A 23,701-nucleotide genomic window follows, 5' to 3' on the forward strand; every position below is an offset into this window, starting at 1 on the left:
CCCTCACACCCTCCAATGCCACTGACCTTGAACGGTTGGAAGTGTTTTGCCAATGCCTCACAGTGTGACTGGCATGCAGTCAATGTTTGTTGTATGGGATTGTTCCCGATGGCTCGTGGCACAGAGCCCAGGTAGACTGGCCAAGCATCAAAAACATCATGGGGTGGCTTCCTGCCGAGGAAGTCTTCCTGGGCAGTGCAAGTTTTTAACAATTTACCATTTGCATTTGTGGTATAAAAGTACCACAGACTGAGCACTTCCTTTTTCATGGTGGCTGGCAAGGCAGCCCCCCTCCCAGGGGAAGTGATTGAAAAGCATGCAAAAGAGTCCCATGTCAAAGACCCCCCCCCCCCACACCCTCCTCTGCATGCCTCCGTGACTTCAACAATAAGGATTCATAGTCTCAGTTCTGTAGGCTAAGATCAGCGTGTTGGTAGGCTTGGCTTCTCCCAAGGCCTCTGCCCTTGGCTGGCAGATGGCAGGTCTCTGTGTCCCCATGTGCCCTTCTAGCATGTGTGTGGCCTCCTCATGAGAGGTTCAAAAACTTAGAGTTAATTCTTGGGACTGGGGCAACATTACCAGATCATAGTCCTTTCAGAGCAGGGGTCCAGCAGCAGCCCCCCCCCCGCCCAGATAAACCTTAGGGTGTGACTAGGGTCACGTAGTCCCTAAGAAAGCCCATGGAATGTGTTAACTCCCCCTTGCTACAGCCTAACCTGCAAGTAACAGGGCAGTACCAGGGGGGTCAGGTGTCCCCCAGGTAGCCAGACCTGACCATTTGCAGTTTTGGCGCCTAAAAACAAACCAATCCTTTTAAAGGTCAGCCCCCCCAGAGATCCTCTCACCCGATCCTGTAACACCAAGACCTGCACTTCCCTGCTGGCATTTTGTCCCCTTAAAAACCCTGTTCCCCCGCAGTTGGGGGTCACTTGCCCCTTTGTTCTTGTAAAGGGCAGCCACCCAACTCAGTTTGTAATAAAGACCCTCATGTGTTTTACATCGGACTCAAAGCCTGTTGGTCATTTGGGGAATCTTGATCTGGGTATTTCACTCATACTTATTTCTCTTTCTGTTCAGAAGGCCTTTAATCCTGTCTTTCACTTTTTTTTCATTTCCTTCCTTCCTTCCTTCCTTCCTTCCTTCCTTCCTTCCTTCCTTCCTTCTTTCCTCCCTCCCTCCCTCCTTCCTGTCTTTCTTTCCTTCTTTCTTTCTTTCTTTCTTTCTTTCTTTCTTTCTTTCTTTCTTTCTTCCTTTTTTTCTTTCTCATTTGTTCTCTCTGTCTGTCTGTCTGTCTCTCCCTCTGAGGGTCTAACTATAAGGCTTTGGCTTGCCTAAAGATCATTATACAAACTAGGCTGGCCTTGAACACATAGAGATGCACCTGCCTCTGCTTTCGAGTGGCCAGATTAAAGGTGTACACTATTATACCTGGACCTCAGTCCTTTTATTTAAAAGGCTGTAAGTTAGACTGGATAAAGGCCTACCCATAGGACCTCATTTACCTTAAATGAACTCTTTAAAGCCACTGTTACATTCTGAGATATTTGGACTGGGGCCTTAACAGGTAAATTTTGGGGCAAAAAACCACAATTTGATGCATAGGCCACATACATTTTTGTAACTTCTAAAATCAAGGGACCAGAGACTATCAAAATGGAAATGGACTTGAATCGCCATTTTCTCCCTACTCATTTACATACCAGTAGCCTTGAGAGCATGTTGAAGGGCCCAATCTTATGCAAATCTCTCCCCCATTCCCCCCCCCTCTCTCTCTCTGTGTGTGTGTGTGTGTGGTCAGCTGGGGGACCAGATTGTTCTTTGTGTCCCTGCGTCTTCGGTGGTAAGGATTTCCATTTCTTCTGGGTAGAACGTCTCTTGGCCTGCTTCTGAGGAGAAGGTCCGAGTGCTCTCCCTACTTCTGCTGTTCTCATAAATGTCAAGCTGCTATGTTCTCAACCCTATCACTGCGGGGGTGGGGTGGGGCAAAGCTTTAAGTTAGACCCTGTTTCACAAAGTGCAGGGGGAGGGGGAGGGGATAGGGAGAGAGGAAGGGAGGGAGAAGCCTTGAATGAATGTATACAGAGTTAAGTACTAAGTAAATGTGTATTGTCACAGGCGCAGCCATGTCTAGGACCAAAGATTTGGACTCATGGTAAATTGGAAAAGCCTCCTCTGACCCCAGTTCAGGCTCACAGGGATGGCACAGCCTTTCTCCGGCCTGGCAGCTGTGGCTTCCTCCACCAGATGTTCGCAGCCTGAGTCTGCTGGCCTGCAGAGACCTATGGAGACCAGCTAATTCTGCCCTGTGCGAACGTAATAAACACACAGTTTCCAGTTGCCGTGCAATTGGTGCTCTGGATCAGAGTAAGGACAGCCCACCTGACCCCAGCTCTTCCGTCTGTGTGTCTGTCTTTCTTCATTCCCTCTCTGTCCTTGGTCATGTCAAGGTGCCAAGCCAGGCTCGGCACAGTACATCAACATCTGAATTAATCTGCTCTCTGAGTCTTAGCTTATTTCTCTTCTGAGATGTCAACATGCCTTGTGCTAAACCCACCAGACGATTTTGTTCTGTTTGTACTCCGGGCTGGCTGTGAATTCCTGCCTGTGTCTGCTCAGCCTCCCAAGTGCTAGAGTTACAGACACATACCACATTATGCTCACTGTCCATACTAGATTTTTTAATTTATTTAGTAAGTACCCTTAATTGATAATAAGTTCTCATCTAATATCCACTCATGTTATATAGAATAAGTTAGATGAACATTGTGAGATTTATATTCAAAATACAGAAGTCATTAGTCTAGATTTGCATCACATGTGGTTCGCTTTACTTACAAGTTGCAAAAAAATTTGTTATATAGACTCAATAAATACATCCCCTGTCATAATTCCCAGAATTAAAAAGCTAAAATATCAAACTCTTATTAATAATAAATTATATTCTAACCAACTATACCCAAAGCGACCCTTTGTTCTAAGGCCCCAGGCAAGTTTGTTGGATTTCAAAAGTAAGTTACGTTTTTAGAAGGTTAGATGGTGCCCTTCTTATATGTAGTAGTCATTAATACACTTCATTAACGTGAAGACAGTGAGAGACTTTGGAACACTGGGCCCTCCTTGAGAGGAGTAAGCCCTAAATGGGGCCAAACCCCTCCTCTCCTGGCTCAGCGACCTGTGCAGGATAGAAGACTGGAAGATGCAAGAGCCAGAGATGGCGCATGTCTCCAAGGAAACAGCATCTTCCAGGTGCAACAAGGCTGATGCACATATGAACCCACAGAGATGCTGACAGTGTGCGAAAGAGCTGCACAAGTTAAAGCCAGGCAAAAGTCCATCACCGAGAACGGGGAGGTGAGCACAGAGTTCCACCCCTAACCAAGAAGCTGTCAGCAATTAACACCTGCTGGGCAAGGAAAAATAAGTTTTCTCCAGTGGCGTGTCATCTACATTCCAGGTCCAAGACCCAGGAGCAGCTAGCCCACACAAAACAAACTCCATTTTTCTCCTTTTCTTTTCTTTTCTTTTCTTTTCTTTTCTTTTCTTTTCTTTTCTTTTCTTTTCTTTTCTTTTCTTTCCCTTTCTTTCTTTCTTTCTTTCTTTCTTTCTTTCTTTCTTTCTTTCTTTCTTTCTATCTTTCTTTCTTTTTTAATTTGGCAATTTTAATGTCCATGGTTTAAAAACATGGATTAAAAAATATGGATTACACAATCCCAAACCTATTTCAGCCACACCCTGGCTCCCCCGACTTAGCCTGCTTTCTCGGGATGCTCCCTCTAGTGTGCGCGGTGGACACCTGTGCCGCTCCATTCCCGGCTGGCTGTTGCCAGGTGGCTCTCCTGTGGTCCTTGAGTCAGTTGCTCCTCCCACTGCCTATCACCCACGGGAATTGCAGGCTGAGCTGTTGCTCTCCTCTCTCAGGCTGGAGACAGCTGTGCCGAGCTGCAGGTTTTATCCCTGTCAGGGTGTGATGTGGACAACAGCTAAGGGGATGATGGTTCTGGAAAAGATAACATGCTACAGTTCTCAAGAGGAGGGCAGTGCACCACATCACAGGGGGACGAGAGTTAGTCAGGGGGCAGAGCAGAGGGAAGCAACAGGGACGCATCTTCTGTGGGAGGAACAGGTGGCACGGGGTGGGCGGGCTTCGGTTCGGCTGGTTGGATGAGTTCTGTGGCATCTGAGCTATTGAAATTACCCTCCAATCGTCTGGTACCTGAGTGGAGTGAGTAGGGCTGAAAGGTAACTCCTAGTGGGGCCACCTGGCAGAGGCGCTGCCTGTCAGCTGTGGCAGGCTTGTGGGTCATTTTCTTAAGGAATGGTTGATGTGGGAGGGACCAGCCCACTGTGGGTGGCGCCATCCTCAGGCACGTTGTTTTGGGTTGTATAAGAAAGGTAGCCGAGCAACCCATGAGAGTAAGCCAGTAAGCAGCACTCCTCCGAGGCCTCTGCTTCAGTTTATGCCTCTGGGTTCCTGCCTTGAGTTCCTGCTCGGACTTCCCTTCGTGACGGACTGTAAGCTGTAAGATGAAATATATCCTTTCTTCCCCGGGTTGTTTTTGGTCGTGGTGTTTATCACTACATAGAAAGCGAACTAAGGATGCCCGTGTTCTTGTTTTCTGACCACTACTTCAAGTGGTCTTAGTTTGGGCTGACTAACAGTTCTCTTTCTGAGTATGGAAGGGGAAAGCCCAAGACTACATGGGGTAGTGGGTACCTACTACCTACTATGGGGTGCTTCAGATACCTGCTGAGTCCATTCGTTCCTCACTTCACGCATCTTTTAAGCTTTTCTCCTGTGTTGGATGTGAGACAGGAGGAGCAAGCTCCCTGTCCCCAAGGAATGGAACATGAGGCAGTGCAAGCTAGGGAATTCATCATTGCCATCTCTGTCGTAGACTCAGCAGAAGAGAGAGATAGAGTTGCAGTGCTGGGCACAGAGGGTGATCTTAAAAGCCTGGCATCTCTCTGACAGGTTAACTTGGCCAGTGTCTTTAGTGGGCACGATGGCTTCATGGCGTAAAGTGCTGGCTAAGAAGTGGAGGCTTATCCACTTTTTCCTTAGGTTTTAATGCAATTAGAAATCCGTTTGCATCTCTGCACTCTCCTGCACTCTCCCTGCTAGTCAACGCCTCAACATGTTCCACTGTTGTCAATTTTAGGAAAAAACAAAACTGCAAACTATCTCTGGACACTTCTGTGATTGTTACTTACCGTCTCAAATTAATGTGCCAGATTAAAATATAGCTTTCATTATAATTTGGGAGTGAAATGAATCTTGCGCCAAGAGCTTGTTTTTGAATGTGAGGCAGCTGGGATCATGAGGTTCTCAATGGGTGCCACAGGAGATGTGTTCAGGCAGCAAGAAGAGGAAGCAGAGAATCTTTCTTTTGTTCCTGTGAAGGAATAGCTACAATTGATGAATTTATTTACACCAATAAATATTTCCCACACATACTATCCTCCCTCCGTATGATGAAATAATTCATCATTTTGTTTTTAACGAGAAAGAAATTCATTAATGTGACTATTACATATATCCATGGGATGCCGATGCTGAGTCCTTCCAAGGGTGGTTAAAACTTGAGCTTTGACAGCATTTGTTTTTCCTCACTTCCCTTAAGATTTCCTTCTCATCTCTCATGATCTCCCTTTTAGTTTAGACACCTACACAAACACATATGTAAATACGTATAAATGCATCTAATTAAACTTATTATTGTTATTATTAGTGTGTATATGTTTGTGACATGGAGCATATTTGGAGGTCAGAGGTTAACTTTGTGGAGTTAGTTTGCTCCTTTCATTTCAGGTTCCAGGGACTGAACTCAGATTGTCAGGCTTGTGCAGCAAGCACCTTCACACACGGAGCCATTTTTCTGGCCCCAAATCTAGGTTTTGTACATGAGAGAAATAGGCGGTATTTATCTATCTGGTTTGTTTTGCTTAACTTAAAAGATTTACAGTTGTATCCATTTCCCTGGATTTTATTTTATTTTTTCCTTATAGCCACATGCAATTGCATTGTACATTCCATCTACTAGTCTATTGGCAGCCATCTTCCCTGGTTCCATTTCCTGGCTACTGTAGCTAACGCAACAACAATAAGCATGGATATGCAAGATTTTCTGTGGTCTGTTGACTTAAAGTCAGTTCTTCAGTAAAGACCCAAGAGTCATGTGATAGTTCTATTTTGAGTAACCTCTATACTGATTCCCACGGTGGCTGCGCAATCTTTCATGCCAATCCCTAGTGAGTAAGGGTTCCTCTTACCCCACATCCGTCCCAGCATTTGTTGTCCTTTGTTTTCTCGGTAATAGCCAAGGTCAGATGGAATCTTAAAGCGCTTTTAATTTGCACTTCCCTGGTGACTAAGGATGTTTGACCTTGTTTCAAGCATTTGTTGGCTGTTTCTATTTCTTCCTGAGAACTCACCATTCACTGCATAAGCCCATTTATTGATTTGATGGTTTGGTTTTTCAGTGTCTAATTTCTACAGTTTGTGATATAGTCTAGGTGTTAATTCCTGTCTAATGTGTCATTGGCAAAGATCATTTACCATTCAGTAAACTGTCTCTTCACTCTGGTGGTTGTTTCCTTTGCTGTGCAAACATCATTTAATTGCATGTAATTCTGTTGATCAACTCTAAGAATTGTTTCTGGCGCTATTGGAGTTTTATTCTGAAAGCCCTTGCCTGTGGCTATGTCAAAGTTTTCCCGGTATTTTTTTCTCCCACTCTCAAAGTTTCAGGTCTTATGTTAGGCTCTTTGATCCATGTTGAATTGATTTTTTGTATAGGTTGAGTGATAGGGGTCTAGTTTCATTCTTTTACATAAGGATATCCAGTTTCCTCAGTACTATTTGTTGAAGAGGCTATCTTTATTCCAATGTATGTTTTCCACACCTTTAAAAACAAAAGCAAAACAAACGAACAAAAATCCAAGGTGAGTGTAGCCGCTTGGGTTTGTACATGAGTCCCTTTTTCTGTTGGTCTCTGCGTCTGTTTTTCTGCCAGTACCATGCTGTTTTTATTACTGTGGCTCTGTAATGTAGTTTGAGATGGGATATTGTGTTATGCCCTGCATTGCTCTTTCTCCTAAGGATTGCTTTTGCTGTTCAGGATCTTTTCTGTTTCCATATAAGTTTTAGGGCTATTTTGTTGTCAGGAAGACTTTTATTACCGGTTCAATCTCACCGATTGTCATGGATCTATTTGGTTTATTGACATCTATTTAATTCTGTATTTAGGAATTTATCCATGTCTTTTATACATTCAAGGCTTTGGGATAAAAGCTTTCAAAGTATTCACTGTTGATTCTCTGTATTTCATTGTGGTCTGTAGTAACCTCTCCCTTTTTAATCTCTAATTTTAGTAACTATGGACTTTCTTTCTCACTTTCTCTCTTTGTCCTGGTTATTTTTGCTAGGGTACTTTCAATCTTAATTCTTTCTTTCTTTTTTTTTTAAACAAATTCCTCATTTTATTAATTTTGTACACTGTTCTTTTACTGTTTCATTTCTGTCCTTATCTCTGCAATTCATCACTATTTGCTGCCTTTAGGTTTGATTTATTCTTGCCCCTGACCTCCTCAGGCCATTGATGTACATTGTTAGGTTGCTTTAGATCTTTCTGATTTTTTTTAGTTGTAAGTACTCATAGTCATAAACATTCCTCTTAAACTGCTGAAACCACATACAGAAGGTCCTGATAATTTGTGCTTTAATTTTCCTTTGATTGTAGGAACTTGTAAACTTGTCCCCTGATTTAAAAAAAAAAAAAAACAAAAACAAAAACAACTCACCAACAGTTATTCAGGGGTATTGTTTTGTCTCCAAGCACTCTTGTAGTTTCTGTATTCTTTCTCGGTATTGATTTCTTTATCACGCTACAATCTGGTAAGATATAAGGTGCCTGTAAGACTATATTGCATTTGGTAATACTTGATTTGAAGCCTAGAATGTGGTCTACTTTAAAGAACATTCTACTGACTGCTGGACATACTGTATCTTCTGTGTATTTGGATGGAATATTCGGTATATGCCCGTTTAATTCATTTATCTATGATGTGACTTAATGCTCAGGTTTTTTGTTTTTGTTTGGCTGTCCTATCTAGATATGAGGCTGTGGTGTTGGAATCATATTACTGTATCAGGAGCTATTTTACTTTTTTATGCTCATTGGTGTTACTTTTATAAACTTGGGTATCCTAATATTCAGTGCGTGTAAAATTTTTGTGTCCATTTTGTGAATTGTTCCTTTCATTAATACACAGTAGCCTTCTTTAACTCTTTTAATTTTGGTTTGAAGCCTGTCTTTTTAAATACAAGAATGGCTAGGCCAGCATGAATAACAGTTACTGTCAGTGCTTGAAATACATCTTCCCACATCTTCTTGATGTTTGCTGAGAGGAGATCTGGCATTATTGTGATGTTTCAACCTTTGTAAATTGATGGCTTCCCCTCACAGCTCCTCATATTGTTTCTTGCTTTATATTTTGACATCTTGACTGTGTATACCACAGAGAAGATCTACTCTGGCTATGTCTACTCGTGTTTGAAATTCTTTTTTTTTTTTTTTTGTGGCTTTGAGAAATCTGCTACAATTCATTGAATGGATTCTCTACACCCTCAGTGTTCATCTCAGGTCCTTATTCTTTGCAGTGGACTCTTAGGTTTGGCCTCTTGGTTTCATCTTACAGCTCTCAGATGCTGAGGTGAGGCTGTGCTCATCTGTTCTTTCCCTGATTGGTGTTTGGGCGTGGCCTGTCAACAGCTTTGTATTCCATCCCTGGTGCTTTCTTTTGCCTGGTTGAGTTGCTGAGTCTTTCTTGTGTGCTTTTTTTATTTGATTGAGTAAAGTTTTTCTCTCCCAACATTTCTGTTTGTTCCGTTTCTTCTGTTTGTTTGGAATTAATCTTCTCCTTTGTCCTTATTGGACATGTTGCCTATTTCAGAATCCCAAGTGCAGTAGTTAGGGGGTAATGACCGTTTGGGGGAGTCATGTTGCTTCATTTCTTTTGCTTCTTTCTTACATTTCCGTGCTGTGATTTGTGCATATGTTGTTGGTTTGGATATCTGCTTCATTTTTTTTTTTTTGAGGGGCTTCATGATTCCTTACAGGTAAAATCTCAAAATGCACTATCAATCAGTGAAGAGGAAAAATCTCTGACATGGCAGCAATAATAGCAAACCATACAAGACGTGGAAATATCCTTCAGATCAATCGCATGTCCTGATGTATCACCAGCATCATAGAAGCGAAAGTGGTAAACTAGTGTAAATTATTGTAGGACGTGCTTTGAAATTAAAATTATGTATGGTTAAGGGTGGAAATAGTGAATGAGATAAAGGAAAGAGATGGGAGAAGAAAGACATCAAGGAGGAGCAAGATTAAGTTCTTTAAAGGCAGAAGGGAAATGGCCATGAATCTTATGGAGGGGAAAAGAAAGGAAGAAAGAAATGGAGAGAAAAAAAAAGAAAAAGAATTTCCATTAATGTAAAAAAAAAATTCAAACCCCAAATTAAGCATATGTAAGAAGATAATAAAAAAACATTTTAGAAATGGAAAAATGCTAAAAAGCCCAATAAAGTAAAAATGCTAGATAATATAGAGGGGGTTGGGGTTGGGAAAGAGGGAACATGGAATAAAAAAGAAAAAGAACAGCAAGACCAAGGAAAAATACCTATCACCCCAAGTTATGCGAAAACCATATTAGATCAATGAATGTAGGGGAATTAAAATAGTTAAGAGGTTTAGAGAAATGCAATAGAGAAAAATGCAAAGAGATTTAGAAAAAAGGTTCTGTTAAACGTGCAGTTAAAAATGCAATGTTGGAGCAGCTTTGTAAGTCTTTCAAGCGGGAGACGGCCTTTATAGGCAGGGCTGTGGGGTGGTCAGCTCACTCTGAGAGTCCGCCGCAAGGTGTGGGGGATGGGGGTTTGCAGAGTCAATTTTCCTCCTTGCCTCTCAGGGCCCTCTGCTGGCCATATTTAGCTTTGCACTTAGTGGGCTGGGCGGACTCGGCCACGCTCTCCCAGGTCTTAAACTGCATGGCTGATGTTGAGGCCGGGGTGTTCCCAAGTGCATTGGGAGTGACACAGCAGCTAGAGAGCCAAAGTTGCCATAAGATCCGTCTTCATCCTGGTGACACTTCCCGAGTCTGAAGGTCTTGAGTTGTGAGTTGGACCACTGCTCTCCTTAAGCACCGTCCTGCCTCTTGCTGCCTACACCCCAGCTAGTTAGCATCATTCTCCTGCTCGCTCAGCTACTTCAGGACCTTCTCTTACCCAGGCCCATGGAAGGCCAAATGTCCTCTAAGTCATGTAGTGTGACAATAATGGGATTTTCACCCACCGCTGGCCCGTCTGTCGGAGGAATCGCTGTCTCTCCAGAACCTGCAACTGGATTTGAAACTTGTGAGTGTGGGGGTCTGTGTTGGACTGTTCTCAAAGTCCCACATCTTGTAAATGCTCTTTTATGGTATCTGTCCCCTCCCCGGGTCTGTCTTTGCTCGTCCCTGTCTTACTCTGACGCCCTCTTCGCTGGCTCGCAGAGTCAGCCTCCGACCTGCCACCTTGCTCAGAGCTTGTCTCCATGTTCTTACCGTTGGGCGGTGTCATTGTTCTGAATTCTGTTAATTGCACCAAGAGCCCAGAGTTTCTGTAGACACTCAGTTAGGGGGTGACTGTAGATGATACAGGATTACCTTATGTCTGGGAGCAGAGAGGAGAAGGTAGGCGGCTGCGGATGGAGTCTGAGGGTTTAGGATGTGAAGCCATGAGGGCTCAGATCCTTCTCCTAACAGTGGAACGGTAGCATTCACCGTTCAATCATTTCTTCACCGGTCATTCATCTAGAACTTCTGGGCTCAACCTTTCGGAAAAGCAGCCTGAAAGATACTCCCCACACTGCTGTGCTGTGGCGATGTAAGTACAGGAAGCACCCACAGGGACCTTCAGCACCTTCATCTGCTCTTTCTTCAGACTTCCAATGACCTCATTGATAAAAGGAGGATGTTCGACTGGGTACTCTGTCAATGTCTCTTCTTGCAATTTCTGTTTTGTCTCTGCCTTATTAGCTTCTGGGCTGAGGGAGCAGGGTAGGGCATGCTTTTCTCAGAATTTCATGTAAGCGAGATGCCCCTTGAGGAAAGAGGACCCCTTGTGTCTTCTGATGCCCCCTCATAGGCAATAAGCACAATTCCACCAAACACTCATTATAGAAACCCAGTATCAGTTTAGTCTGCTGTCTTTTTTTTTTTTTTTTAACTGTGGGCTACTTCAAGTCACTTGAACGTACATAAGCACACTTTACTGTTTTTGTGTGAGTACGTGTGTGTGTACACAGGTTTGAAGGTCACAGTACGACTTGTAGGAGTCAGTCCTTTATTTTTACCATGTGGGTCCCTGGGCTAGAACTTAGGTTACCAGGCTTGGCTGTAGCCACCTCTATCCACTAAACTGTCTTGTTGGCTTCTTGAATATGTTTTTAATTTGCATCCATTTCTTAAGGATCCCTCAAGAGAAGTGATATATGAAAAACTCAAGTTTACGTGTTTCCTATAACAAAGAAAATGGATCAAAATGAACTTTTCTGAGACACCCCCACCTTCAAATCCGCAAAGCATCACCTGGGGAGAATATCTTGGGAACCGTCCAGACAACTCAGGTTAAGAAGAACAACAATGACGATGATGATGATGATGATGATGGCAACAGCTACAACAACAACAATAACAACAACAGCAACAAACCCAACTTGTGGATAGAATAGACAGAAAAAAAAAAATACCAGAGCCCAAAGTCACCCTCAAATCGCACCAAACTCATCAAAGAAACAAAATCACACCCTCTACACAAGCGGTGTAACTCTCTTTCTGGCCTGTGCACACATGGTGTGACCCTCCCAGTCAGCTGCACGCTGTAGGACTCATAGCTCCGAGCTTCCGCTGAAGCAGCTTAGGTCAATGCTCTCTTCTGCTGTCAGGGACTATAGTGGAAGCTATAATGCTGGCGTCTGGGAGGTGAAGGCAGGAGGACCACGGCATGTTTGTGAGCAGTTTTCTAAGTTAGGCTGAGGTGGAATGACTGGCCGTAAACACGGCCAGCACCGTTTCAGGGTCTGGCATCTGGGCTGTATAAAACGGAGCTGGCGAGCTGAGCGGGAGCCACAAGACCAGAAGTTCATACACCTTCTTGACACAAAACATGAGGACAAAGAAATCCACAAGGCAGAATCTGGCCACAGTGGAGCCCCGAAGAAGCCGGTCACGTGTGTGTGTGTGCACTGTGGATGTACCCGGTGCTTGCCGAAGTCGGAAGTCATCAGATCTCCCGGAACTGGAGTTATGGGTGGTTGTGAGCTGCCCAGGCCCTTTCAAGAGCAACGGGTGCCCTCAAACACTGAGCTATCTTTCCGTCCCACAGCTCTGACTTTTAAATTGGCCCACCTCCACATTTCCCTGGCTGGATGCTAGGTCAGGTGCTGGGTGGCCTCCTGACCTTTTATCTGCATTTTGCAGCTCAATCTTGGGTTACAGCCTAGGGGCTGGTGTGTGATTACTTGGTAGCATTGCATTTAATAGCTTCCCCGGTTCAGAAGATGCTGCCATCCACACATCTTTCTGGCTTAAAGAAAGGTGTTTTTTGTTTTTTTTTGTTTTTTCCCACCCTTTGTACAATTAGATAAAATTGCTCTTTGGTGGTAAGAACAGAGGGCAGACCCTTCTCATTCTCTCTGAGAATAAGTGTGTGTTTGCGGGGGGAGGGGCAAAGGCAGCTGTTATTCATTACAAATGACCTTTTTGATTTTGCTCTTTCTTTCTCTTTCCCATTCTTTATTTTTTTTTCAACACCCCCCCACCCTTTATAAAAACATGTATCGACTTTACAATCAGACCATACACAATTAGTCAGTAACAGAAATATTGGGAATGGTTCTGAGAACACTCGCTCCAGTTTGTGGAAGTCTGTAGGTTTTTTTGTAGGTTGTATTTATCCTGTGAGTCAGATCTCAGGAATCAGGGCTGCCAAGGTGAAAGTCTGAGGTGATAGTATAGGAGGCACTTGCTGGACTTTAATTTTGAAATAGATTCTTTCCCTAATGAGATAGATCATTTTCCACCCTCCCCATTCTAATCTAGTGTATGTGTGTGTGTGTGTGTGTGTGTGTGTGTGTGTATATACACTCATGGGCACCACGGAGCTCATGTGGTGGTCAAAGGACACCTTTCATGAATCAGTTCTCTCTTTCTACCATACGGGACCCAGGGATCCAACTCGGGGCCTCGGGGTTGGTGGCAGATGCTTTACCCCACTCAGCTCTTGCGCCAGCCCCAAGACCATGCTCTCCTTACCTGGGGCAGAGGGTTCTATGCTGAACTCTTAAGGTTTCAGATGCACCTTGGGTCAAGACAGGCTATCGCACACCCCACAGATGGGGACCAACACTGTCCTCCACAGACATTCATCATTTTACAGTTGTTTGGAGGTTTCCCGATTCCAGGGTTTAGATGACTCACGATTTTCAGAACATTCTGTGAACTTCACTTAATGTGATCCAGATGCCATTTTCCAAAAGGGTTTTAATAATTTTATAAGGAGTTTTTGTCTATAGAATTGATTACACATATTGCAGTCTTTTCTTTGTCTCACACATTTCACTTCCTGTAGAAGTGGTTTGTAAAATTAAAAATTCATTTACTTTTCAGTGGCATGTAAGCATTATACATATTTATAGAGTGTAATGTGGTGTTTTGATACATTGTGTACTTTGTATAAGGCTCAAGTCTAGGCAAACATTAATCCCCCCAAGCACTTAGCATTTCTTCATGGTGGAAACCATCAGAGTCCTTTCTTCTAGCTTTTCCTTTTCTTGTTCAATGAAAGTTTCATCCTTAGGTAGACAATACTTGATAACAAGATATGACAACATATTGGTAGGTCTGTGAAGTTGAGCAGTGGAGAACAAATGGCTTTGAGCCTTGGCCGTCCCTGGGCTGTACATCTTTCTATTCTTCTCATTTCTTATTAGCTATTTGAGAATTTCATCCAGTGTGTTTTGATTGTATTCACTCCTCCTCCCCCAAACCCTCCCAGATCTGGCCCCTCCTCTGCAATGCCCTTCCCCAGAAAAGATGATTGGAGACCCCTTTCCAGCCAATGGCTTATATTGACTAGTACTCATTTCAAAGGTCAAAAACAACCCCCAATGTACTAATGCCCCTTAATGAACTTAAATATTTTATTGTACTTGAAACTGTGTTACATCAGGACAGTTTTAAAAATAAAGTATGTGCTATCCTGAGCTTCTTTCTTCCTGCTTTCCTAATTCTTTCCTCACCCCTCTTCTGCTTCTGTCCTCTTATGCAGCGTCACTTTTGCTTTCATGCCATATGCACGCACCATGTATGAGAGGAAGCACATTTGCCTCTCGGAGTGGCTTAATTTGCTTAGTATGAACCTCTTCACTTGCATAAATTTTCCTGCAAACAGAAAAACCTTTTCTTTCCTATGGACAAAAATTCCATTTACCTATCTGTCTATCTATCTATCTATCTATCTATCTATCTATCTATCTATCTATCTATCATCATTTGCATATTTTCTTTGTCTCTTCATGTCTTGGACACTAGATTGCTTCCGTAATGTAGCTGTTGTGAACAGTTCGGTAACAAACACTGATGAGTACACATCTTTTGGATATGTTGACCTGCCCTCCTTTGAGTGACTATCCAGGAACGGTTACTGTGCTCTATGGTGGACCTATGTTTAGTTCTGTGAGGAACCTCCACACTATTAATGTAGTGGCTGGTCTAGTCTGCATCCCCACCAGCAATGTCTAAGTGTGCTCTGACACACTTCCTCACCAGCATTTATTTGTTTTCTTTTTTTTAAAAAAACAGAAATTTATTTAGTTATTTATTTATTATGCAATGTTCTGCCTGCATGTCTGCCTGTAGGCCAGAAGAAGGCACCAAATCTCATTATAGATGGTTGTGATCCACCATGTGGTTGCTGGGAATTGAACTCAGGACCTCTGGAAGAGCAGCCAGTGCTCTTAACCTCTGAACCATCTCTCCAGCCTCTTATTTATTTTCTAAATGGCTAAAATTCTCACTGGTATGAGATGAAATCTCAGTGTAGTTTGCATTTGTATTTCTCTGTTGGCCTGGGAGAGTGAACATTTTTTTCATAGTTTTATTGGCTTTTTGTCTTCCATCTTTTGTGATATGTCTATTCATTTCATTAGCCTGTTTGTTGGTTAAGTTGCTTTCTTTCTTTTTTTAAATTAAATTTTTATTTTTTTATATTAATTACAGTTTATTTACTTTGTATCCCAGCTGTAGCCTTCTCCCTCGTTCCCTCCCAATTACACCCTCCCTCCCTCATCTCCTCCCTGCCCCTCAAGTCCACTGATAGGGGAGGTCCTCCTCCTCTTCCATCTGACCCTAGCCTATCAGGACTCATCAGGACTGGTTGTAATGTCCTCCTCCCTGGCCTAACAAGGCTGCTCCTCCCTTGGGGCAGGGGGGAGGTCAAAGACCTAGCCACTGAGTTCATGTAAGAGACAGTCCCTGTTCTCCTTACTGGGGAATCCACTTGGATACTGAGCTACCATGGGCTACGTCTGAGCAGGGGTTCTAGGTTATATACATGTCTGGTCCTTGGTTGGAGAATCAGTCTCATAAAAGACCCCTGTGCCCAGATATATTTGTGTGGAGCTCCTGTCCTCTCCAGGTCTTACTAACTCCCCCTTATTTCATATAACTCCCTGCACTATGCCCAAGGTTTGGTTATGAGTCTCAGCATCTGCTTTGATACTCTGCTGGGTAAAGTCTTTCAGAGGCCCTCTGTGGTAGGCTCCTGTCCTATTTCCTGTTTTCTCCTTCTTCCAATGTCCATCCCACTTGTCTTTCTGAGTGAGGATTGATCATCTTACCCAGGATCTTCCTTCTTGCTTTGCTTCTTTAGGTGTACAGATTTTAGTATGTTTTAGTATATATTATTTAGTATGTTTTAGTATATATATACTAGTATATATATACTAAAACATACTAAATATACTATATATATATATAGTATATATATATATATATATTTTAGTATACCATGTGCCACATTATTTTTTAAGATTGGTTTTTGTACTTCAGTAAAGACTGGAATTGAGATTTTGGTGTTAATTTCACTGAATCCATAGATCACTTTTTGTCATATAGCCATATTGTGAAAAAGAGTCTTTCAACCATGAGCATCGGAAAGCTTTCATCTCCTGGTGTCTTCAGGTTTTTTTTTTTTCAAGTTTTTATTGAGTTTTTATTGGTATGTTTACTACAAGTCTTTTAATGTCTTTTTGAGGTAATTTTGAATGAGATTATTTCTCTTGTTTCTTTCTCAGCATCTCAATACTACTTGACTTTAGTAGCTTTTTTTTTTTTTAATTTTATGGCCTTAGTTTTTTAGGAATCTGGTAGGATTCACCAGTAAACCCATTTGGGTCTGGGTGATTTATAGCTGAGAATTAAAAAAAAAAAAGATTACTGCTTTAATCTTATTGCTTGTTATAGATCTGTTGACAATCTCATCTTGGTTCAATTTCCGATTTCCTGAGATCAGTGCCCTAGAAATCTATTTGTTTACTTCAGAATTTAAAGCTTAAAGGAATATAAGTAAGTCATTAATATGTATTCTAATGATTCTATGAATTTCTTTAGTCATCTTTATGCATGTATATAATACATTTTTGATTACTTTAATCCCCTATCCTCTTTTATATCCTTACGAGGCAGGATGGATGAAGATAGGATGAAAAGAGAGAAAGAAATGCACTCAGAAAACCTAAAGAAAACCCGGGACTTGGTGGCTGAGGCTTGGAGACTCCACAAACCAGGGAATGTCCCTCAAGAGGAAAATGAAAAAGGAAAGAAAAGAGAAAAAGGATGGAGGAGGATGAGGACAGCGCAGGGCGGAAGGGTCCTGCCAGACTGGGAATTGGTGTTAAATGACGAAGAGTAAGCGTGGTGGGCGGCGAGCTGGTGGGAGGCGAGCTGGTGGGAGGTATATGGTCTAAGCAGTTTTTGCCTGATTGCTGACTGCAGCTTTGGCTTTCTTGGCATTTCTTCCCAGGCTGCCAAACATCTCATGCACCCCTTGGTGGTCCTTTATGAGATTAGGTCACAGATGCCAGTCCCATAGTGAGTGGTTCTTCTCTGATAGGGTCACAGATGCTGAGCAACCCTTCTGGGTGGCCCTAAGGAGACTGAGTAGGTTGTCAGTGCTTTCTGTGTTTCCTCGTGATCCTTTGCAAGGTTGAAATAGGGTCTCAGAAGCTAGGCCTAGAGCTGGGAAGTCCTTTCACAGGTGAGATCCCTGGCAGTTGTTCAGGAGTCCAATAGTTAACACTGGTGGGGCTCCTTAATGGGCCTTCTGTCAGACTATGCCTTTTTGCTGGGGTCTGTGTTCCTCTCTAGATACAGGTTTATTTCCCTTCACTGAATATTGTTGGGTTTCCTCCCCAGTTTCTTTAGGTATCACAGCAGCCAGCTATTTAACCCTTGTTTGATATAACCTAGAACCTCTGCTTGGATGTAGCCTGTGGTAGCTCAGTAACCAAGTGGGTTTCCCTAGTAAGGGGAACAGGGACTATTTCTGACATGAACTCAATGGCAGGATCCTCCACACCCCCCAAGGGAGGATCAGCCCTGCTAGGCCACAGAGGAGGACTTTGCAGCCAGTCCTGAAGATACATGATAAAACAGGGTCAGATAAAAGGGGAGGAGGTCCTCCCCTATCAGTGGACTTGGAAAGGGAGAGGGAGGAGATGAGGGAGGGAGGGTGGGATTGGGAGGGAATGAGGGAGCAGGATACAGAGTGAATAAAATGTAACTAATAATAAACAAACAAACAAACAAACAAACAAAAAACCCACACTTGCTTGGAGCTTCCTGGGAGCCTGACAGGCTGCTTACCCAGAAAGGGTCTTTTAAAATGGTTCTCATGCTGCTCCTGTCCTGTTTGGAGAGGAATTTGTTTCCTGGTGTTTCTCCAGCCTCTGGCTGCCATGTGCACTTTTTGCTGCCCATCTCCCCTGTAAAAATGTCTGTGACTCCCCCCATTGTTCGGTTGTGGGTCTCTGCATCTGTTTCCATCAGCAGCTGGTGGAACCACTCAGAGGAGAGCTATGTTAGGTTCTCGTCTGCGAGCACAGCGGAGTATCCTTAATCATGTCAGGGGTTGGCTGTCTCCCATGGAGTGAGTGTCAGGTTGGGCCAGTCATTGGGTGGACATTCCTTCAATCTCTGCTTTACTTTTGTCCCTGCACATCTTGTAGGCAGGGTACATTTTTGGGTGAAAGCTTTTGTGGGTGGATTGGTGTTCCCCTTCCTCCACTCGAAGTTACGCCTAGTTAGAGGGTAGTCTCTTTGGTGGAGCACAAGGAGTCTTGAGGAAGAGTGGCAGAAAGGATAGAAGGTCCCACATTGGACAAGAGCTCCACAGAGCCAACTAACCAGGGCCCAGAGGGCTTGTGAAGACTGAAGCGTCAACCAAGCACCATGCATGGACTGGACATAGGCCCCTACACGTATGTAACTGATGGGCAGCTGTCTCCTCATATGAAGAGTGGGGGCTGTCTCTGAACTGGACCTGCTTTCTGATCGCTTCCCCCTGGCAGGGGTGTCTCGCCAGGCCACAGGGGAAGAGGGTGCGCTCAGTCCTGATTTGACTTGATATACTGGGGTAGTTAGGTGGGTGGCAGCTCCCCTTTTCTGAGGAATAGGGGAGGGGAGATAGGGCAGGAGAGAGGGATGATGGGACTGGGAGGAGAGGAGAGAGGGAGCTACAACTGGTATGTAAAATGAATAAATAAAAATAAAAATATATCTCTCACTAAGAGTACAGTGAAGCTGGCTGCCCTGACTCCTTTCTATTGGGATGGAAAGCTTCTCAGGCTATGCCAGCAGCTCCAGGACAGACTATTTTTCCTGTTCTTCTTTTTATTTTTTAAAAATTTTCTATTTTACTTTGCTCTTAGGCTAGAGGGTTTGGTTGTTCTCTGAATCCAGAGGTGGCTGTTATCCAGCTTCCCCCAATATATTCCCTGGGGATCCTAGCAGACTTGGCTTGCATGTCATGCAGTATCTTGACTCTCCTTTCTTCTAGCTTTTTAAAATATACAGTACATTTTTTTTTATCTGTAGTCACCTCACTGTATAATAGAGCATAAGATCATCTGGAAGTGGTTTTTAAAAATCATTATTATGGGCTGACAATGCAAAATAACTTTCTGATTTTTTTTCCCAAGAATGATAACAATATTCTTGATTTTATATTTTAATTAAACTGTGTGGCATGGAAAGGAGGAAATGAGCAAAGTGGGCAAAGAATCAATTTAGCAATGAGGAGGCAACCTGACCTTGTCAAAGAGAAACTATTTGCCGTGGATAAACTATAGCTTTAGCAACTCAAAATGTTGAGCTAGACCGTTGACTGGAAGTAATATATTTCTGAGCCAGCACCCTTCCTAGAATTGCAGATATCAGATGTAGAAGCACTGAAGGCCTCAGTGCTCAGGCTTCTGTAAGGAAAGGGCTTTAAACTGGCACAGAGACCCTGGTACATACAATCTTCATGGTCCTAGTGTGCCACTGGCTTACAGTTTGCAGTTTCTATCCTTGTTCTTTGAATGGCCAGCATACACCTCACCTGATCCTTCCTGTGTCGTTCTGCTGTGGGTATGAAATGATTAGTCAACTTACTTCCATTGATCTTTAAATTGATCTTTAAATGAAGTGGAGTATCATTAATGGCATGATGTTGATGTCTTGGTTAGGGTTACTGTTTGCTGTGATGAAACACCATGACCAAGACAATTTGGGGAGGAAAGGGTTTATTTCAATTTATTCTTCCAGGTGACAGTTCATCTCTGAGGGGAGTGAGTCAAGGTGGGAACTCAAACAGGGCAGGAACCCAGAGGCAGGAGCTGATAAAGAGGCCATGGAGGAGTGCTGCTTACTGACTTGCTCCCCGTGGCTTGCTCATCCTGCACTCAGGACCAGCAGCCCAGGGGTTGCACCAGTTACCATGGCGTTGGGCCTTCCCCATTGATCATTAATTAAGAAAATGTTAAAAAAGAAAAAAAAAAAAAAGAAAATGCCGTACAGCTGGATCTTATAGAGGCATTTTTCCAATTGAGGCTCCTTCCTCTCTGATGACTAGCTTTCATCAGGTTGACATAAAGCCATCTGGTACAGTCGAGTGTTAAAGTTTTTGCCTGCCCTATCAAACTAGAAGACTATGAAAAATCTGCCAAGTTGCTCATTCTCTCTTTTTCTCGTGTGTGTGTGTCTGTGTGTGTGTGTGTGTGTATGTATGTTTGGAGACGATTTTTTGAGCATATGCTACATTCTTGAGAGAATCAATACTTGGTAATCTGTTTGAAAAATGCCAGTTTGGAAGAGAAAACAACCTCTCAGCTGTGTGTCCCTTAGAGCAGCCCCGGCTCTGTGGCTAACGTGCCTCATGTGGTGCTTCTCCAGATGTGGTGCCTTGGGTGGCAGGCCCTGGAGGTTCTCCGTTCTGTCATCAGCTGGCACCTTTTGGAGTATATTATGAAGTGGGCTCTGTTATGTGTCCCACAGCCAAAGAAGCTCAGGGACTGGACTGGCTTTTGTGCCATCTTCAGCCACCAAACATCTTTTGAAGTGATCATTGTTCCACATTTACTTTTAGAAAATCTTAAACAAATTTAATTTAGTTTGTGTCATTTCTCTTGCATGGACCCATTCTTCTCACTGCTTCTGCTTCTGTGATTTGTGTTATGCAGAAGAGACAAGATTATTAACTTTTCAGTCTTCATTTGGGCTCATATTTCATTCCTCAGAAATGGTAAACTAAACAAAAGCTGTTTATCAGTTTTTCCCTGAGTTTTTTTTTTTTTCCATTTAAAGAATATGACTGCAATAATGATCAATGGTCATTGAATGTTTACTGTAAGTATAGTTTTGCAGGAACTTAGAGAAAAGGAATGCCTACTTTGATGAAAAATTTTACTTATTTTCAAAGAACATACATAAGAAGCAAAATCTGCATAATGAGTTTTAAAAGTGGCCGAGGCAGATAAAAATGAGAATAGGAATCTTTGAAGGTTAAAAAAAAGTATGATAAATGGGCCAATGAAATGGCTCAGTGGATAAAAGCAGACATGGCAATCTGAGTTCCATCCGTGAAGCCCACAGTGAGAGAATCAACTTGAGAAAGTTGTACTGTGGCACCCACATGCCTATGTACACACACACACACACACACACACACACACACACTTCAATAGTAAATAAATAAAAATATAAATAAAAATTAAAAACCTGATAAACAGAATGAAGTCTTAGTTCTATAAGAAGACTGAGGGGCTGGAGAGATGGCTCAGTGGTTAAAAACACTGGCTGGTCTTTCAGAGGACCTGGGTTCAATTCCCACTGCACATGTAGTGGTTCACAAGTATGTGTAACTTCAGTTCCAGGAGAATCCCATGTTTTGTTTGTTTGTTTCTTGTTTTTTTGGCTGGTGCATGCATGTGGTACACAGACACACGGGCAGGAAAAACAACCATACACAGAAGATAAAAATAAAAACAAAACATACAAAAAGACTGAGTGTGCTGGCTTAGTCCACTCTGCATGAGGTATAGGAACACAGATGTGAATGAAGAAAGAATGGAGAATCTGAAGTATCATTCCTTTTGGGTTTTTGGTTGTTTCCTGATGCATGTATTGTGGCTCCATTGTGTTTGAGCTCCTGGGCATTTGAGTAACTCCTTAAGACTATCTATATCAAATGGGAAAATCTGATTTGCAGATCTCTTGGGACCAGGCTGCTAAGTGACCATTCCCTTTGGCTTTTATAGGGGGAGTTGAGACCTGTCTTCCACTTATGGCATGTACTACCCCACCCCATTAAAAGAGGCACCACCGAGAAGCACTGAGAAGTTCAGAATGATGAGTATCCATTGCAAGTAGCTTGGATCATCTTTAAATATCATTCTCTACATGCTACCTGATTAGCTGGTAAGAGAAAGAATTTTGAAGGATTAGAAGATTAAGATTACAAAAGTAGTAACAAGATAGATTTCAAACTATTTTGATAACTGGCATTAGAGTTTAGAATCTTAAAATGTCATCATTAATATCAAATGTTCACTATTTGTAGTTTCAGGATGCTTGGCTGTTGTAGTGGTGCTCCGGGGGCCATGGCTTGAGGAGGCTTTTGGGAGATTCTGTTTGTTCACACTAGTCTGATTTGTCTAGGTTCTTTTTGCAAATGAAAAGAAGTGATTGAATTAAAAAAAAAACCATAATAGTTTCCAATTATGAAATCATTTTATTCTTCTAGCCTTTTATCAAATGGTAAGAATCATCAGTATGGATTTCCTTCCTAACGACAGTGCTTGTGGACCATGAAAATTAAACAGGGAGTCAGTGACCATTTTGCTTAAAAGGATTTTTCCATAGCCTTCCAAATGATTTTTTTTTTAAATTTCATATGGCTTCTAGGAAGAGATGTTGGAATGATATGAAATGGGCACTCAAAGTAAAATAGACATTAGTATAAATGTGGTTCAAGAATTACAGTCTGGGCTGGAAACATGGCTCAGAGGTTAAGAGCACTGGCTATTCTTCCAAAGGTCCTGAGTTCAATTCCCAGCAACCACATGGTGGCTCACGACCATCTATAATGAGACCTGGTGCTTTCTTCAGGCATTCAGGTATTTATGCAGACAGAACACTGTCTGCATAAATAATAAATAAATATTAAAAATAATTACAGCCAATTACATGTAGAACAAGTTCATAAAAGGAAAAACTTATCTAAGTTCTCCATTGCTGGACTTAAACCTGCTCAGCTTCTTCCCTCTCCTTTCCACCCACCTCCTCCTCTCCACTTTTTCCCCCACATCCTCTTCCCCTTCTGCTCTTTCCATTTTAGAATCCAGGAAATGGAGTTATAGGCAAAAAAAAAAAAATCTGGACAGGGGCCTACCACAGATGGCCTCTGGAAGACTCTACTGACAAATGTATTGAAGCAGAGGCTGAGATTCATTGGGCAGAATGCAGGGAATCATATGAAAGAAGGGGGGTATAGAAAGACCTGGAAGGACAGGAGATCCAAAAAGAGACCAACAGAGAAAAAAAACAAAAAACAAAAAACTGAGGCCAGGGAGCCTTGCAGAGACTGATAACCCAACCAAGGACAATGCATGGAGAGGACCTAAAACCCTGGCTCAGATGTAACTCATAGACTCAGTATTCAAGTGGGGTCCCTAGGGGAATGGGGGCTTTCTCTGGCATGAACTCAGTTATAGGCTCTCTGATCAACACCCCCCGGGGGGGCTGCAGCCTTGCCAGGGGAAGACAATGCAACCAGTCCTGTTGATTCCTGATAGGCTAGAGTCAAATAGAAGGGGAGGAGGACCTCCCCTATCAGTGGACTAGAAGAGGGGCATAGGGGGGGAAGAGGGTGAGAGGGTGGACTTGGGAGGAGACAAGGGAGGGGGCCACAGCTGGGATACAAATTGAATAAACTGTAGTAAATGATAATAATAAAAAATAAAAAAAAATAATAGTTCCCCTGACCATGGAGCTATGGCCAATTGGTAGCTGCTGAGAGAGAGACAGTTTCATCTAAGAAGGTAGCTCCTAGTAAGTCTATAGA

This window comes from Meriones unguiculatus, chromosome 9 (genome assembly GCF_030254825.1).
Source record: "Meriones unguiculatus strain TT.TT164.6M chromosome 9, Bangor_MerUng_6.1, whole genome shotgun sequence".
Lineage (NCBI taxonomy): Eukaryota > Metazoa > Chordata > Mammalia > Rodentia > Muridae > Meriones > Meriones unguiculatus.